At 40.1% G+C, this 18,424-nt stretch overlaps 2 protein-coding genes across 3 annotated transcripts in view; one reads left to right on the top strand and one right to left on the bottom strand.

Moving 5' to 3' along the window:
• The window catches only part of RSPH14 (radial spoke head 14 homolog), an 84,283-nt gene that overhangs the window by 20,210 nt on the left and 45,649 nt on the right, over window positions 1-18,424 (bottom strand). The gene's annotated exons all lie outside the window — the stretch shown is intronic.
• Window positions 5,665-18,424, top strand: part of GNAZ (G protein subunit alpha z) — a 52,132-nt gene continuing 39,372 nt past the window's right edge. The window contains exon 1 of the mRNA XM_054645939.2: window positions 5,665-6,153. The gene's annotated coding sequence lies outside the window, so the exon portion shown is untranslated. The remainder of the gene's footprint in view (window positions 6,154-18,424) is intronic.

The raw sequence follows: 18,424 nt of genomic DNA on the forward strand, positions 1-18,424 counted from the left end.
CAGGCATTAAAGAACACATTTTTCAATTTTGTTCCTTAGGAGAAATGTGTCATTGAGGTGGTGAAAGTATTCTCTGAACTTCCATAGTACAATTCAATGGCAATCCATCAGAAACAGAGGCATATGAATGAGAATGTTTCCTATAGAGATTTGATTATACTACTGTCAAACATTAAAAAGGAGAGGCTTAAAACAACCAAATATCTAGAATTAATTATGTGTCAGATTCTGAAGAATTTTGTCCTGAAAATTAACATAAACTTGCTTTGAAGATATGAATCATTGCACAGACTGAAAACTGAACAGACTGAAAGACTGCAAATAATGGTAGAAGAAAACAGGAAGAAATTAATGGGAACATGAATTCAGTCTCATTGTGTAACCACTTCTTTTTTGCATTTTATGTATTGTTAGAAGGGCAGGAGATATGTGTTATGTGTTATATGATATATTGTGTTATTTCAAAAATTACCTGATAGAAATTTCAAAGAAGGTGGAACTGGAGAAATTGTAGTGCTGACAAATCCACTGCTTGTATTTGCTGGTCAGGCCTGCTGGCAAAGCTGCAGGAAGACAATTTTATCCTACAGTTCACACTGCTTCCACTGATGCCAAGTGAGCACAACTGACTGGTGAGAACTGATAAAACCTCCTGAAAAGAAGAATACAGTACTACAGGTGGGTGAAATCCTTTCTGCTTCAGTCGCTCTGGCTTGGCAATTTTGTTTGAAATGAGAGCAGAAGAAACAGATCTTGATTGGAAGCACAGGCCCAGATGGCTGCACGACGTGAGTGGAGCTGGGTGGAGGGGCAGATTGAGCCTCCCCTCTCCACCCAGACCTGCAGAGTCCATGTTTTCCATGGGAAGCCATGTTCTTAAGGAAACCTGCTTTCTGTACTCCATGACAATTGCATTCTGTTCAGACTGAAGCTCTACAACAGTGCTTTCCAGTGCCTTCTAGCCTATATTTTATTTCAAGCAGTGAAAAATTCAAAACCATAATTGAATACAAGGCTGCCGAGGTGTGGGCTGCTTTGAGGATGATTTGTTTTTTAAAGTACCTCCCCAGTAAATGCTGGGCACAACAGCAAAATGAAGCTGTTACTTAACCTGAACCAAAATATTAGGTCTAGCTTCTGTAAACATGCCAGATTAAGCATAGGCACTTCAACAGTACCACTTCTGTGCTTATCTATTAGAACATTATATACAGAGGATTCAAAACTGTTAACCAGAACCAGAGAACACACTTTGTGTCAAGTTTGTACTTCCTATAAGTGGGCTGGTATAGATGGGAAACTCTCAGAGTTTATGTGGATGCAAAGCCACCTGTGGGCCTGACATTGAATTGGACAATTGTCTAAACCAATTACTTACTCCTGACTGCAATATTACAAGTTTTTAAGAACTGGACTGGCATTTGAAGCCCCCATAGTAAAGCTACCTGGATGTTCCCAGCTCTTCTTCCATAGCTTCCCAGAATTACCTTTGTGTCCTCAAAAAAAAATTGTCCCCATTTTAATTTTTTTTTAACTGCCAAATAATTTCTGTGTATCAGACACAAGGAGGTCATAGAACAGATAAATAACAGTGCCTGATGAAATTGTAGTTATATCTTGTGGTTCTTACATGCAGTGGAATTATCATGCTTTAAGGATGCAAGAAAATGTGAAGTCCAATTAGAACATTTTTTTCTAAGTATCTACTAAATTATATATAATCCTTTTGAGGGCCCAGTTTGGTACTTCTTCACCTGGTAAGAACATAAGCGGCAAAACTAAATATATTTGAAATCAATAGATTTCTTTTTGTTTATTTATTCTAAAAAATTTTAAACCCCCATTAAATGCCTACTGATGTCCTCAAGTGGGAGAGACCTACTTTCAAGCCACTCTTCAGTGAATATTTAATCATTCTTATGAAGTGCAAAACCCCCAACCAGGAAGACTGGAGGAGGGTACCCTAAGAATAACCAACAACCTGTTGCTCTGACCACTTTAACAGAAGATCTGAAGCTGGTACAATTTATTTCAAAAGCTTTGGCTTCAAAAAATTCCTGGCACTTTAATTGCATCTCCTGGTGTAATTCCCAAAGATTTCTGTATTTTGATCTCAAGTGATTTTTTCTGTTCAACCTTCACAGATCCTTTGTTGCATACTTTACTAAGTGATCCCCAATTTGGGTTAATGTTTCAGGGGTTTTGTTTTGGTTTTTACTCCATTTCTTTGCCCTTAATAGTCAAAAATGAGCAAAGAATACTTTAGGTAACCTTTCTTTTAAAATAAAATATTAATGCAGTCTTGAAGAACAGGCTCTTGACGAAGAACCATGTTCCTTTATCTTGTTTCACAGTATCACTGTAGCTTTCTTCCCATGGAGGCTCTGAAGGAATAGGAGTGCATGGATCCATCCCAAAGCTTGGGATAAGCAAGGACTGCTGTGGAAAGCTTCCTGTAGAAGAAAGCCAAGGTATTTTCCAGGGCTCTGGGAGAGCAGCTCTCCTCCAGCTGCTGGATTTAATGTTTGTTTTTCTCAACTTGGCTTCAGTTGCAACTGCTGATGCAGCAGCTGAAACAATGAGCTGCACACACAGTAGGTACACAACAGAACTGTGAAGGGAGGGATGGAAAGCACTCAACATTTGTAGGGTTTGGTTGTTGTTTTCTTTTTAAAGAAGTTCTTTTTTAGTTGATTGTGATGTTAGATGTAATGCATTGTCTGGGTTCACATTCTCAAATGTCTCATGATTTGCTCTCATAGGAAGAGAAACTGCTGATATTAAGCAAAACCCTCAGTTACCTGAAGGGTGAGAGAAGATAAAAGGGTGAAATCCTGGTAGAAAGTGAATTTTCATCCTCAATGATGAAGCCAAATGAGGTCAGGCTGATACCACCTGATAGAAGGTGCATTCATGATTTTTCCCCACCGTCTCACAGTCACTGATACAAAGCAACAATATCTCAGATAGATACAAATATCAGATCCCAATCATCTGTACATGATGCTATTTTAAACTCTTCCACGTGAGAAAAATGGTTAAAAATAAAAATACAGCCCTTTTATTCTTCTTTAAATGTTCTGTTCAGTTCTTCATGCTGAGAGAATCACAGACCTGTCTATAAATATCTAACCCAGATCTACAATTGCTTGTTAAAAAGAGAGTGTTTGGTAGAAGATTGAATGAAACACAAAATGTCTTCTATTATATTTTTATTAGAGACCAGATGTGGCCTCTCAATTTACCCTCTATCATTTGGAGATGTACATTCACCAAGAACATTGCATGTGTGCATGTAAATATTTTCATGTTGTCATGGTATAATAAAGGGTAATTGATTAGAAAAATCCCGATGGGATTTTCCACTTAAGAGCACATTTTTGTTTTAGCACTATTGTCTTCAAAATAAACATGTATGAATGCATCTCTTTTGATTGATCCAGCAGAAAGCAGCAGTAAACAGGCAGGGCTTTGCCTTTGGTTAATGAATAGCACTGGCAAGTGGAGTGGGACTCGTGCAGCCAACGAGCCCAGGAGCTCGTGTCTGGGGTGCTGCACCTCAGCAGTCAAACACTGCTCCCTCCAAACTCAAGCCTGCTCTGCTGGGGCAAACATGGTGACATGGAAGAGGAAATGGAAATCCAGTCAGATTGCACAGGTCCCTAAAATGACTCTTTGTATTTCCACACAAACTATTCATTTCTATAGTTATTTCTGTGCATTCAGTCTATTTACAGAGCACAACGTTTGGAGTCCTGGGCTAAGGACCTGGATTTCTGTGCTGTTTGACTTTGGCATTTAATCACCTGTCCAGGCTATTTGGAGACTTATTTCTCTTTAAATTCCTGTGGGACCTTAGCTACATGTAATGCAATCAATACCTGCTGAAAGGCCCTAATTGAGAATTTCTGGATGCAGAACAAGGTAAAACTGAAGAAAACTTAGACTTATCTCCTGAGACATTTTTCGGACAAGTTGGTTTTTAACTCTGCCATTAATCAACAGCAAGCTTCCATATGATAGTGTTGAAATAATAGCTCCTAAACTTCTCAGACCTGTCCCATCACTCAGGTACTGCATGTCTGTAATTCCTTCACTGCCAGCATCTGAGCTATGCTCTGGTGCCTCCCTCCAAGCTGGAGGAAAGCAGGTGTTCTGTTCTAGCAATGGAAAATGCCTAAAGCTGCTCTCTCTGTAGACAGCATGTGAACGATGATCAGCCCAGCCAGGGTGATGGTGGCTGGTGCTTTATTTCTGCCACACTTGGTTAGGGTGTGGAAGATGCCTTTTCTCACATATCAAGTACTATGCTAAAGATACATGTAATGTGACAGTTTCTATAGTAACTACTTGTTCTTTATGGAGTTGCAGATTAAACCTGTACACCTTGTTATTGTTCTTTTATCCTATTATCTAGACTACTCAGTTACCACAGATACTTTTTATTCTTTTCCCTTGCCAACATAACTATATCAGGGATTTATGCATTTGCAAGTAAAGAGTACACATGAAAACCAAAACACTTAAAAGTTTTTAATTGACCACTATCTGATCTTATAAATGCACTGAGAGGTCTGTGCATGTATATTGAAAGCTAAAATTGCAAAATAAGACTGAAGAATATTTTTATTAAAGCAGGTCAAAATTATTATTTGAATTTTCTTGTTTTGCTGGGAGAACAATGCAAGTTAAATATATGACAATTGTTTTCTAACAAATTTTACTAGAACAAATTTGCCAGTCTAGATGTACTCTTCTAATGTGAATGACACCTAAGATTCCTTATTAGAGGAAAATTCTCTCAATATGGTATACTGATTTTTACATGGAATTATTTCATTATTATAATTCATCAATCCTACAGCTCTGCTGATAATATCAGTACTGGAAGTGATATCATTTACAGGAATCAGATGTTTTCTGCTTTGTATTATGTGAGCCTTTTTGTGGGAAAAAATGCCTGCATCCCGTCTGTGTGTGAGAGTCTCTGTTGCTATCTCCAGCAGAAGTGTATCAGTTACAAATCAAGCTTATAAAATTAGCAGTGTAGGGAGAAATCAGCTACTTGATCAGGGCTGCAGATTCAACAATGCAACTTGTATTGTAGCCAAAAGGAAAAAGACACTAGGAAAAATGTAAAATAAGAATTGGGTAAATCCATTAATGAGATAAAAAGAAAATGATACTCATCGGTAATTAAAAAAAAAAAAGCTGTAGTAAATTACACATACACAAATGCAAAAGGCAGAAGGGGAAAATCAGAAAAAAAATATACGCCCAGTACTGAGAGCAGCTGAGTGACGGTAGAAGCGGAAAGCAAACAGTAGATAAATTCCGTGTAACTAAAGAAACTGTTTTTTCTCCCTTTACCCTTGCCCGTATCTTCCAACACGTATGTGACCGGTTGGCACTAAAACGCGCATTGTGAAATGAGCCCTGGAAGCGCTGCCGCCGCCAGAGCCGGGCACTGCTGCGCTGCAGCGAACATGGACGGAGCCGCGGGTGCGGATGCGGTTGTGCAGAGGCAGAGCCCGCGGCACGTCTGTACCGCACCTTATGTAACGCGCGAGTGCAGCGGAGCGAGCGAGCCGGGGAAGAGGCGCAAACCCCTCGCCACCACCCAGCTCCTTCTGCGCCGCGCCGGGGCGGGGGCTGCGCTGCGGGGGCTGCGGGCCCGGCCGCCCCCCGGGCGGGAGCCGGAGCCGGAGCGGAGCCGGAGCGGAGCGGAGCGGAGCCGCCCGCCGGCCGCGCCGCCGCCCCGCCCGCGGTACCCCCGCCGTTGGCGTGGAAACGGGCAGGCGGCTCCGGCTCCTCCTCCAGCGCCAGCCCCGCGCTCCCCCTGCCCGGCTCCCCGGCGAGAGCGAGCAGCACCTCCCTGTCTCCCGCGGGGGGCCGCCGGACAAGCGCTCCCACGGCAGCCTCTAGAACAGCCCGGGGTTTTACGGTTGTGTTTTCTAGGGAGAAGATGGGAAAGGGCAGGTTCCTGCTCCTGCTGGGGCTGTGGGGCTAGTCCCTGCAGTCGTGGTGTGTCTGCTCGGCAAATCACAGATGCTGATGTGAAAAAGGGCCAAAGCAGAGGAGAGGCGTCAGTGGATGCGAGCGTTTGTACTGATGGATTGAGGAGGTGGAAGCTGCCTGCCTGGTGCTGGAGAGGTGAGTGCAATATTCCGCATTTCCTTCTCTCTTAAATCAGTTCAGTGATGAACATTTCCAAAATAAAAAAAAAAAAAAAGCACTTCTATAGCAAGAAGGAAAAGATGTCATTTTGAAACAATAAGCTATGCTTGTGCTGGATAAAAAATATGAGTGTCACTGTGAGGTAGGAACATTTCGCTGTGTGTAGACAAAAAATAGTAAGGGGAGGCAGGCTGCTGATACAGTGAAAATGACCTTCTCAAGGGATACCGGCCTTCTATTAGCTACTGCTTGGGCCCTTCTTCTAAAAATTAAGTGGTCTCCCTTTCCTAGCCTGAGTTGTAACCCATTAATAGCCAGTACCTGAGCCTTAATAGGATCCGTTGTGTCCCCTTAATGATTCAGAAGATAATCCCTTAGATTCTGCCTGTTTGGAGAAGAACCTCCACGCTATGTAGCACCTCCTCCCAGGGAAATGCAGCCTGGATAACATTCTATCAGAAAAGACTCCTGCTGCCAAATTTCTGTAATAAGTGCTCCTGTAGCAGTCTCATGTGCTCATTGGAAGGATGTGTGGCTCTGCAGAGCCTGGATGCGTTCCCTCTCCGTGTGTGCCCATGCATGTGAAGGAATGAGGAGGGTTCATATTAATCTGCACCTGTGGACGGCTCCCATCTGCACTTGTGAACCACAAGTTTTTTGGTATCTTTGCATTTGCATTTTGGGTGAGTGCTTCATACACAAAACCTCCAAGCCTTCAATGTTAGCTGAGAGAGCTGCAGACAAATAGATGTCAGTTTAATTTCTGCTCACAGAACTGATCTGATCTGCTTTTGGCTCTTTCACTGGAGAAGCCGTTTAACGTGTGTTCTTGCACTGTTTATTCTGCAAGATACTGACCTATCTCAACATTTTCCTGGGAAGATTTGAGAAAAAATCACTAGATTTCCCTCCAGCATTTCTTTATATTTGTTCATACACATTTTCTGATAGCCTCACACCCACAAATTGATTTTTATTTGGGCTCAGTATTTCGCGCCATTGTGGGTCACACCCTTCGGGTGGCCATCAACATTTCATCCATAAAGGTTACAACAGCAGGTCAGGTGCTCTGAATACCTACTTGTGGATCACAAAGGGGCAAAAAATGAGTGTGTATTTTGGATTTAGGGGAAATTTTGTCTGACTTTATGGATATAGAAGTTGGAAGTCCGAGCTGATGCCTTAGGTGCTGTTATAGGCAGAAATCCTCGCTTTTCTTCAACAGGCACAGATTTGACAGCTGAACAGACACAGCTCTGCAGAACAGAGAGTGTTTTGCCATTAATGTGGCTGTCTCCATCAAATCATTTGTTTGGAAGCTATCATGCAAAAAGCACAGATCCCTGCCCTTGGATTAAGGACATTATGAGAGGAGAGGCCTATGTGTGTAGAAGGATGAAGATCCAGTCTTCAAGAAGCCAGTGGCAGGTGCAATCAAAAGCAAACCTCTTAGTTATAAGGCGTATTTAGGAGAAAAACTCATGTTATCTTTTGTTACCAAAGCACTGATTGCATTTTCAGAGAAGAAACCCCTTCTGTGTACGTATGTATGCTTATAGGGAAAAAAAGCTGATTAATTCTGTGCAAGGCATGGAAATGTCACTCTGACAGTGGACCTTAGAGAGAGGAATAAACTCTGCATGCTACATAAAGAATGCTACAGCTCTGGCTGAGATTATGTGCTTGTCACTGCACAGGTGACTGGTGAGAAGAGTTGAATAAGTCTTCTGCAGGTACTACCTTGAATTCTGTAAGCCTCCAGAACAGTTTCATGGTTCAGTTGCAGACCTTGGTTTTGAATTTAGTGTTGATAATCTAAAAATAACCAGCCAGGTAGCTCTGAAGGACTGAAGTGGAAGTGTTCTGGTTGTCTCAGTTCTGACTGTGCACTGATGGAACAAGGTATGTTAAATTTGAAGAAGTGTAGATAGAAATTTGTCCCTTCTTAAGGAATCTACCTGCTAAGCTGTGGGGAAGGGGATAAGGATAACAGAAAATTCAGTAGGTAATAAAAGCTCAAATCCTTCAATGGTGAAGTCAGCTCTTCCTCTCCAGCTTAAGCAGATAAGGATTTTGACAGCAGCCTTGCTTGATACACAGGGGTGAGGCTGTACAAGGCAATAATGCCTTTTCTCTCTCCCTCTCCATGAATTAAAGAAAAATACTTTCAATTCCTTTGGGTTAAATCACAGCAATCCCACTTATTTCAGAAGAGATTCTTCAGATTTATGTAACTGAAAATGAGAGATGAATCTGACTATTTCTGCTAAAGTTTTGGCCCTGCTTTCATAGGAATCACTGGAAGTTTTGTCATTTATTTCAGCTGGAGAGAGCCCAGCACACACAGTTTCACTGATCAGGTTCTCCCTTGCCTTTAGGAGCAACAGTGTTGAATAGTTTTGGTTTCAGTGAAGTCGCAGGCTCAATGACAAATTCAGAAAACTAATTCATAAATTATCAGTTATTTGAATCATGCTTTTATATTGAGAAAATGAGAATGTTATTCTCGTGTTAAGGTTGACAGTACCCACCCTCAGCAGTAACAGTTTCTACACAAGCAATCAACTATTTTCTTTTTCCTAAGAGAAAACTTATTCAAAGGCCCTTAAAAATCATAATCTTGGCCTACATGCATAAAATCATATTTATACTTAGAGAGAAGAATTGTCCTATTTTTATTTAAAAAAAAGCTAAATTATATTCTTTGTGATCTCCGAAGTATCCAGAATTAATCCACATCCCTTACTAGTTACAACAGATTCCCTTCACTTACTTGAGAGGATAATATGCCTTATATTTTGTATGTTATATTCAAAGTTCACATTTTTATTAAACTTTCTAGAATTCAAGAATGGTGATTAGGAAGTCCAAATTTCAACTATTACATTGATGAAAGAGTAATCCCAAAAAAACTACACTGTTCCAAAGCAACCAAAATGATTCTCTTTGCAAAGTTCCCTGGCAATTTAAGGTATGTGGAATAACAAGATGACAGAGAAGGGCTAAATACAGTTTGATTAATTCTGTTATTGCATCAGGAGTTGATACATATTAACAATTTTAGTTGTTTTAGCTTTCAAGAGGAATCAAGGGCAGAATTTAACCCTTGACATGAAGGCTACAGAGAAAATACTCTTCTGTGAACTGTTGCTTTTCCTAAACTCTGAAGGGCCCTGGTGGAGTTGGATGGAAGGAACAGATCTGTGATGGGGCCACCTCTTCCATCCTACCCAGACTTCAAACATTGGTTATTATTAAATACATTTAAACTCACAATTCACAAAACACATGGCAAAGATTCAGAAGATAACAGCTCTATATGTTGGTTGGGTTTTTTTTTTTTTTACTTCTTCAGCTCAGAGCATTTTCTGTGGTTCAGCAGAAGCTCAACTCTCAGAATCCCATTTTATTATTTATTGGATACCCAGGGAATCATTAGGGAACACGGTTTTACCCAACAAATCCTATTTGCCTTTTGTTTTCTCTTTAAGCCCCTTATACCAGAGAGTTGTTTCTTCTCTGTTTTCCTAAGCCATCACATCAAAAAGACAAATTTGATAACACTTCCACATGATTCTACATTGCAGAAATAACCTGTTGGATTACCAGTCAACACCTTGGCCAACAGAAAAACTTCAAGAGGCAAATCAAAAAAATTCTAAGTATTTGTTTTGCTCACACACATCAAAAATAATGACCGCAAAGTAAATAATAATTTCATAGGAACTACAGTTGATTAATCTGTTATTTTTGCAGTGGATTTATGAAATAGTAATTCCTGGACTTGGCAGTTGGAAGGAATTATTCTCATCACTTTCAGACATCCGTAACAAGGACATGTACATACAGAGTAGTTGTTAAGGCTCCCTTTTAGCTGGTGGAAGAAAAAGAGATTTCTCCATTGGAGTTACCCAGACTAGTTTCTGACTACCATGTCAGTGTGAGATTGAGCTCTGAAAATGAGAGCTGACCTCTGGAAATGACAGCTCCTCTCCACTGCCTCTGAGGGAAGCAGTGAGTGAGTAGCTCTGAGATAGCCACCTACATGCAGATGCTAAATCTGCACAGATGAATCCCACTCTTACTGTCTATAATGTAATGTTTAACCAAGATTTACTAGTTAATGATGAAGATATTTTCATAGTTCACCATAAATATTTGTAAGTCATAATGCAGTTGCCATTCCCTCCCTGCCCTGTTTCCTTGGTACTGACTGGGCTGGCATTGGCTTCCTCCTCAGAGTATCCCAACACCCCTTTGGTCATGGCACTGGAAAGGCTTCACTGAACAGCAGCAGTAATCCAAATCTTTTATCAGTTCTTCCTGGTGATCCAGGCAGTATTCTAGCACACATTCCCACTGTGTTTCTACTGATTTTCTGTGCCTGCTTTCTACATTTTCAAACCTTGCCCAGACAATGTGGAATAAGCACCTTTATCTTCATAAACCGCAGAAATGCAAATACAATTAGGCAGCATAGCAAGTGTTGATGTACAAATAGAGTTGACACAGTTGTGTTGTGGAAGGAAACAACACAGTGGAGCTGAATTGATTACAATTCAGTGTCATGGCACAGTAACAAAAGCCCAGCTGGGTGTTTAGCTCTGAGAGGGCTTGCTGCTCAGAGGGGGCATGCACCTGGCTATTATATTCCTTCCTTTAAAAGAGAAAAGTGTGTATGACTCAAAAGGACATTTACCTGCCAGCTAAGGGAACATCTTTCTGAAGATAATACAATTTGAGCTATTAGGTTGGATCTTTCAAGTAGAGAGTTTTGTCTCTGAATATTACCAGCTCAAGTCATATAATACAAATACTGGAATGTAATATGATTTCTTTTGGATGTATAATGTCTATTTATACATATATATGTATTAGGGTTTGCTTGTTTGGTTGTTTTTGGTTTTTTTGATGTCTTATGAGGAAAGAAAGACCAGGATACTGGCTGTTGCCCCTCTCTAGTGTTGATGTTACAGGAGAGGATTCAAAACAATACTACAGGAAATGTTTTCCATATCATTTAAAGCACTCAATTCAGTAAATTAATGCATATGATGCTAACCAAATCCATTACAAACTACAATTTTCCAGAATTAACACCATTGCACAGGAGCATCTCTCAGTACTGCCAGCAAGTTGATTGTTGCAACAGGCCTTGGCAAGAAGATTTTCTCTCAAGATGCCTTTCTGTGCCTGACCTTTTAAATTTGGCAGAGTTCAGGGGACCACAGCAGAAGCCATTTTGTGATGGGAAGAAATTCATATATTCTTACCATTGCTAAGAATCTATTGAGCTTCCATGTTATATTGCTCAGTAATGGTAGAACCTCACCTTAGTCAGTCATTTCAGAGACATGTTTTTAATGTCTTTTTCAATCCATCTATGTCCATGAACAGATAAACTCACCTTAATTTGTAATTCAGTGACATTTATGTAGGTATTTAAAATTCTAAGGCTAGCCTACTCCAAATTTGAACAATTGTTCTATTATCATATTGTTTCTCTTCCCTGACTAGATGTGCAATAAGTCCTCTGATTATGTTTCATGCTGTGAATGTTCCTGAAAGCAAATCTGAACTTTGCCTCATAGCTGTGATTACACAGGTGTGTCAAGTTTGCTTTTTGCATGTGTGCTTACAAAAAGCAACAGAATACTGAAGACTTTATGTAATTTTTTTGAAGTTACAGGAACAAATTTTTGGCTACCAGGTTCAAGGGATCAACAATTGTTTTAAATGTGGCAAGACTTGAGGCTGATGTGCAGTTCAGTATTATATCAGCACAATATTATTTGCTCTCACAGGTCAAGTAAATATACAATGGTCTAAACAAATTAAAGTATCAAGTAGCATCAGGAAGAGGTAGGAACATTTTTGTGACTTTTAACACTGAAAACTACAATTCTCCCTTTTTCCAGAGAGGCCTCATTGTACCCTGCAGTCCTGAATGGTGCAAATTCTATATAACAGAAGTTAAAACATCTCTAAAGTAATAACAGTAATAACCTACCATATAGACAAAGAACTGAATTATTGGATCTCTTACAGTCCTGTTCTCTGTCAGCACACACGGGTTATAAACTAAAATTAAATGTTTACAGAGGATATTACTCTGGTCTGTGACAAGAAAAACCTCTCTCTTTGCTGTATCCATGGCATAGCAATTCTACCCTTTTCCCACTCCTGCAGTCAAGGAAACCAAGAACAGCCACTGATATTGTGGCCTCTTGGGATCATACCTGGAAACTGTTCTAATTCACACTGCAACTCAGGCAGCCCCAACCTGGCTCTACAATAAAGGCTGGATCACAAAAATGCCTTTTCCCCTCAGATTAGGACTAGAAGTGTTTGAGTTTCTCTGTATTTTTGATTACTTTATGTTGCTTTTCTAGTTGTGTCTTCTGATACTGGAAGGCAATGAACCCCAAGTAGAAAATGCCAGAATATTCCAATTCAGAGATCATTTAGGCAGAATAGATCAGGTAGAAATGGGTGATGCCCATTATAGTAAAAGTGTGCTTTGAAGGGGAGATTGGGCACACAGGATTATGGAACTCTGGGACATCCTTTAAATACTGTAGACTTCATTACCAAGTGATGGGAGAATCTCAATGAGCAGCACAATTCTCAATGAGCAGCACAATTACAGTGTCCAGGTATTTTCAGTCAGTATTTTCTTTGTGGTGTTGGATACCTCCCATGACAGGAGCCTGTAACTCATCAAAGCTTATCTGTACAACTGTAGCCTTGCATTTTGGATACATTATGTTGTCATGATTAACCTGTCAAGAATTATTCACAGACCTCATTGAAAGTTTACATAAACAAGTCAATTCAAGAAAATAGTAAAGTGTTTGTTTTAAAGGAGAGCAGATGGAATGCTGTCAATCTGTGCAGCACTGTTCTTACTCAGCTGTGAGATATGGTGCAAATGGAATTTCTGAGACATTTCTGGCATTTATGATCTGTCTTTGTCTATGTTGCAAAGATTTATAGTTGATGGAGGTATGTTAACAGTACATCAATCTCATTGCTTACTTGGTATCTGCATCTTATTATCAGAATCATCAATTATAGATTCCATAATTTCTAAGATGTAATTTAAAAGGATATGTTTTTCAGAGTTAGTCAGAAAATACATAGAAAATACTATTTTTCACTGCAGTTTCTTAAGCTTCTGTTGGGATTAGTCAGAGGCAAGTGGTGATCAACCACTTATAGAAGAAATAGAAGGTCAAGATTAAAAGATTTCAGAAAATAATACAGGTGGGCAAGAGGTCAAGGACTTGGCTCTTCCTTTTAACTTTTGCAAAATCCTTTAGAAACGTCACCTTTACCAATGAGCTCCCTCCTGCCATCAACACAAAAAATGACAAGGGACAGTTAAAATTATTTTGTGCAGAGCACTAGTTAAGAGGGGACATGAGAATCTGAAATACAAATCAAAATTGTACTTCATTCTTATGAACTGAAAAAAAAAAGAGTTCTCAGAATATCCAAGGAGTCACAAACAGTACCATGATGACAATGTACTGACTTGGTCAGTGCCACTCCTGTGTCTAACAGAGCAAAACTACTTAGAGCTTTTACCTATTGCCCTGAGCCCTCAGCCAGCAAAGAGGTGACACAAACTGGGGTTTATTTCTCCTGAGCTATTTGGCAGAAAATATCCTTTGGGATGAGGAGACTGCCAGTAGGTGTGTGTCAGTGGCATTGCATCCTAATGGGATTGCTGCCAGCTGGGAGAGATTGAAACCAAATTGGAATTGCTATAAGGTGGGTTTGGGCTGGAAGCTAAGCCAGCTGGGAGTTCTGTAGCATTGCCTGCCTTTGTGCCCTTGGCAGAGGTGGGGAAGCACCTATTGGGCGTTTTCCTGGAGTTGAGAAGTAAGAAATTTTATGTGTCTTGTTTTCTGGAATGCCTGTGGCTTTTTTTGGGAGGATTGTGGGTTGTTCTCTTACTACTAAGATGCATCCTGAGGTGGAATTTTTTAGCCTTGCTACAACAGAGATACAAAAGTTGTTTGAAAGTCAGAGATGGCTTTAAAAGGCAGTATCTCTTTTCATAGTAAAAATAATCATTCCAAAACCTCAATTTACAAGTCTTGAGTTATGCTGTAAATGAACCAAGACATAACAAAAGCTGTGCTTTTAGGCACAATTACCCAGGTAGTTATCAGTCAAGGGACAGTGTGATACCTAACCAGTGGTACCTGAGATGGCTGAAAATGCAGATCCCACACCTCACCCCAGTCAGCCAAGTGCCCTCAGAGGTGTCCTTGTAGTCATTTAATGAAGTTCTCAAGATGAATTATTGTTCTGCTGTGCATTGTGGATATTTCCCTCCCATCCTCTCCCCTTGGTAAATCTGCTTTGTGAGTTTAAGGTGGATTTGAAATCCCACTGTTTTGACCCAATGTGGCTTGCTGAGAAATTCCTGTCCAGCCCCTCTGCTGAAGGCTGGGTGTGCTGTGGGTAACCTCCACCATATGCATTATTTCATGTCCCAGGTCTGTGCCTGTTTCACAGAGCTGCTTCTACAACGATATCAACAGTAGATTTTTAGTGAGCAAAAAGAAATAAAATGGTGACTCATCAGCTTTTTCCCTGCATATCTCATCTGTGTGAAATGCAGAATGCTAACTAGAATAGTCAGGCATCAGCGATAAAATCCCAGCTTTCTGTGCCATCTTAATAGTAGGCTAGAGTGTCACCAGAAGTATTTTTTCCTGGTAATATGAGAAATGAATAACTAAGGATCACTGCTGAATAATGAATAAACTAAAGGCTCGATTAGCACCTTTCAGCTTTCAGATAATTTTAGTGCTGCAGCTTCTTGAGTGGAGAAGAGATGTCACTGAGAGGAAAAGAAACAGAAAAGCAACAAAGCAACCACCTGAGAGCCGCTGTTCAATCTGTGCTGTGAGGGTGGTGATGCACATTTGGCTGGTCAGTGATGCTCCCCATAAGCTGATAGGACAGCCTCATGCAGACAAAAATTGCAACATTTGGGGGTATTGCTGTTAACAGTAACAATGGATCATGTGTGTAGTATCATAAACCAACCCATCAGTTCTCAAAACATGATCCAAGAGCCTGCTTCAAACAAAAGGAATGAAATGACCAGGGCCCCAAAATGGAGAGCTGACCTCTATGTACCTTAAAGAGGAGGAGACGAGTCCAGTTAGGGTGGGATTCAAAAAGGAAACTTTTCTGACCTCAGCAAAGGAGAACTTGTGCAACAGGAGAGAGATGGATTATTTAGAGACAGAATTGAAGGGCTAAAGGAGAAGTAAAAATTTAGACATATTGGCTCCATGACTATAGGGGAAGTTTGCAGGACTACAGAAAAAAAAAAAAAAAAAGAGGGGGGGAAGTATCTCAATGATGAGAATGCCCTTACATGCAACACAACTTGAACAGGAGCAGGGATTACTCTCCTCCCCCCACCCCTCTCCACACACATATAGACAGAAAAGTACTGGTAGGGTTAATGGAACACCAAAAATCATCAGTATGTGCAACAAAATTGGAAGCTACACCTGCTAATATTACTAGTAGTAGTACAGTTACCAATGAAAAATAAAACATCAAGAGAAATTACTGGATTTTGGTTTATCCTTAATAACAAAATTAAATCCATCTATCATTCCTATGTTTCAGGTTTGGGAAAAAAAAACAATTTACAAGCTTGCTCGAGGCTGAAAAATAACAGTTTTGCCCAGCTAAATCTAAATCATGGTACTCCTATGTTAAAGTAATTACCCAGATTAAAAGTCCATCTTCCTCAGAAGATGGACTTAGATTTAGCAGTTTATTTTGTTACTTATTCGTTTTAAGAGTAATTTATGGTAATCAATATACAATACCTAATGTTTTGTATTTGTTTTATAGACAAAAATATATTCTTTGAATTATATGAAAGCCATCTACTATTCTGACAGAATCAGTACAGCCCTATGAATACATGAAATCATCCAACCAAGTCCTGTCATAGTATGACTCAAAATGGATGTGGTCAAATCTGGCCTCTGCTCTTCCAAGATTGATCAAACTAGGAACAAACATAGTGATGAATACCTGCAGAAGCCAGGCTGGGAACATGTGCACAGAGCAAGAAATTAATGTTGAAACACAATGATACTGATCATGCTTCAGCATTTCCTAGAAATACAGTCATGCTGAGATCATACAAAAGCGGGGAGCTGGAAATTAAACTATTTTCGTATCTATTCTTACAGAAGTTCTCACCGTAGATATTCCAATATATGAGGAGTATGAATCATGCACTGAATACTAAATTTTCATCAGTAAAACAGTCTCTATTGCTGGCACTTTGGTATCCTGCTTGCAGTGTTATTAAATACATTGTTTTTATTTTCATCCTGTTCAAAACCAAATACAGGTTCATTTCAAAACTTACTGAAGTCAACAAAACCATTACTTTTAATGGTAAGTGGATCACAGCCACAGCATTTTACAGGGTTTGGAATGTTTTTACTCTTATTTTCTCTAAATAAATACTGTCACTGTTTCTGATGAGGAAGAGCTATGAATACCCTCACCCCAAAGTGTCACTTATCATAGGGTGCCAATTCACCATAATTACTTAAGTTCCTCCAACTCATTTTACATTCTCATTTAGTGCCTCATTTAGAAATATTTTTCATCTCACTAGAAAAGCAAGGTTGAATAAGATGCAAGACCTAACATTATCTAAGGAGCTTAAACTCTTCAGAGCACAAGTGGTGAAAAACACACTGAGACTACTGCTAGAGATGTTTGCACTGCACCTTTAGCTTCACCTTTTGGATAAATCAGGCCTTCATCCTCTTCAAATCTGCAACCTACATCTCTATCCATGACCAACTTGCTTATTAAAAGACTTCTTTAAAAGTCTGATGGAAGGAATTTAACCACCAGTGTCCTCTAATATGCATTGTATGTTCAACATAAGCTGCTTAGAGTCAGTTGGGAGTTAGGAGGCAGCAGGGAGTGACTGGGATCCCTGTGCTGTGTCTGGTGGCTGTGGAACTGCAGCTGGGCTGTCAGGAGGCTGTGATCACCCCTCCAGAGAGAAAGAACTGAAAGGAGACACTGAAGAGAAATCCTCGTGGCTGCTAAACCTCAAAGGGGTGTGAGGTTCTTTCTGGCAGCAGCAATTATCGGTGGTGGGGTTTTCTGTTGGTTTTGTTCAGGGGGAGGTGTCAGTGAAGGAAAAGTGGGAGCTAAAGAAGTTGATGCATCAGATACCAAGGTCTTTTTGCTTTTCTTTGAGTGAAAAAGAACTTAGTTTCTCTAGGTCTCTACAGAACTTTATCTAGCTGGCAAAATGATGCCTCGGCTTGGCTTTTGAAACCAGGAGCTTATTGGCCATTGTACAATGTTGTGCTTAAATGTTTCTGGTGCAGAGTAATTTTCTGTGAAGTAACATATATCTCTGTTTGGCACAAAGCAATTTCATATCAAAACTAGAACATGGGTAACTTCTTTCATATTCATCTTATAAAAAAGGTCCTTTGAATTAGAGAGTGGCTCCAACAAAGCTCAGCTGGCTGAGATGTACCTGCTGAAGCTCTTGCAGGCAGCAGGAGTGTAAGACTGTCAAAGCTTCTGAATTTCAAAAGAGAAGCAGAATGAGACCAGGCGTAGGCTGCAGCTGTAATCTGTGCTTGGTAGCATCCAAGTCCTCTCCCATGAGTCACACTGCTGAGAACATTGTGGATTCTCTTTAGCCTCTTGGGATTTATTTTTTTTGGCCCTGGACCGCAGTCTAATAGTTCTTCCACTTCTCATCTCCCTTTTGCAGATAAAATAATGTTTAATTTGAGTTGTTAAGAAGAAACCTAGAAAATCCACAGTTCTGATACCTTCTGACATAGTTCATATGGTTTTATGTGTGGCCTAGGGGTGGAAAATACTCTCTACCCTACCTACCCCATTAATCCCTGATGATAGCCCTGCATTTTGTGCTGACATTGACACTCCCTTTCTTTCTCTTATTATATTAGGAACAGCATTTTAATCCATGATTCTGTCTTGTTGTGAGCTTAGTAACCTGACAAGAGTGCTGAAGTTTTCTTGTCCTTCCCTAGATTCCCTTGTCCTTCCCTAGATTCCCTTGTCCTTCCCATCATGAGAACTATTGGCTTTATTCTTCCACTGTACTGCTTTCCTCTCTTCCATTTTGACCAGCTCTTCAATGTTTTCTCTGTATCTTGTTGCTCTTTCCTCTCATGCTTTCATT

This window comes from Agelaius phoeniceus, chromosome 18, assembly GCF_051311805.1.
Source record: "Agelaius phoeniceus isolate bAgePho1 chromosome 18, bAgePho1.hap1, whole genome shotgun sequence".
Classification (NCBI taxonomy): Eukaryota; Metazoa; Chordata; class Aves; order Passeriformes; family Icteridae; genus Agelaius; species Agelaius phoeniceus.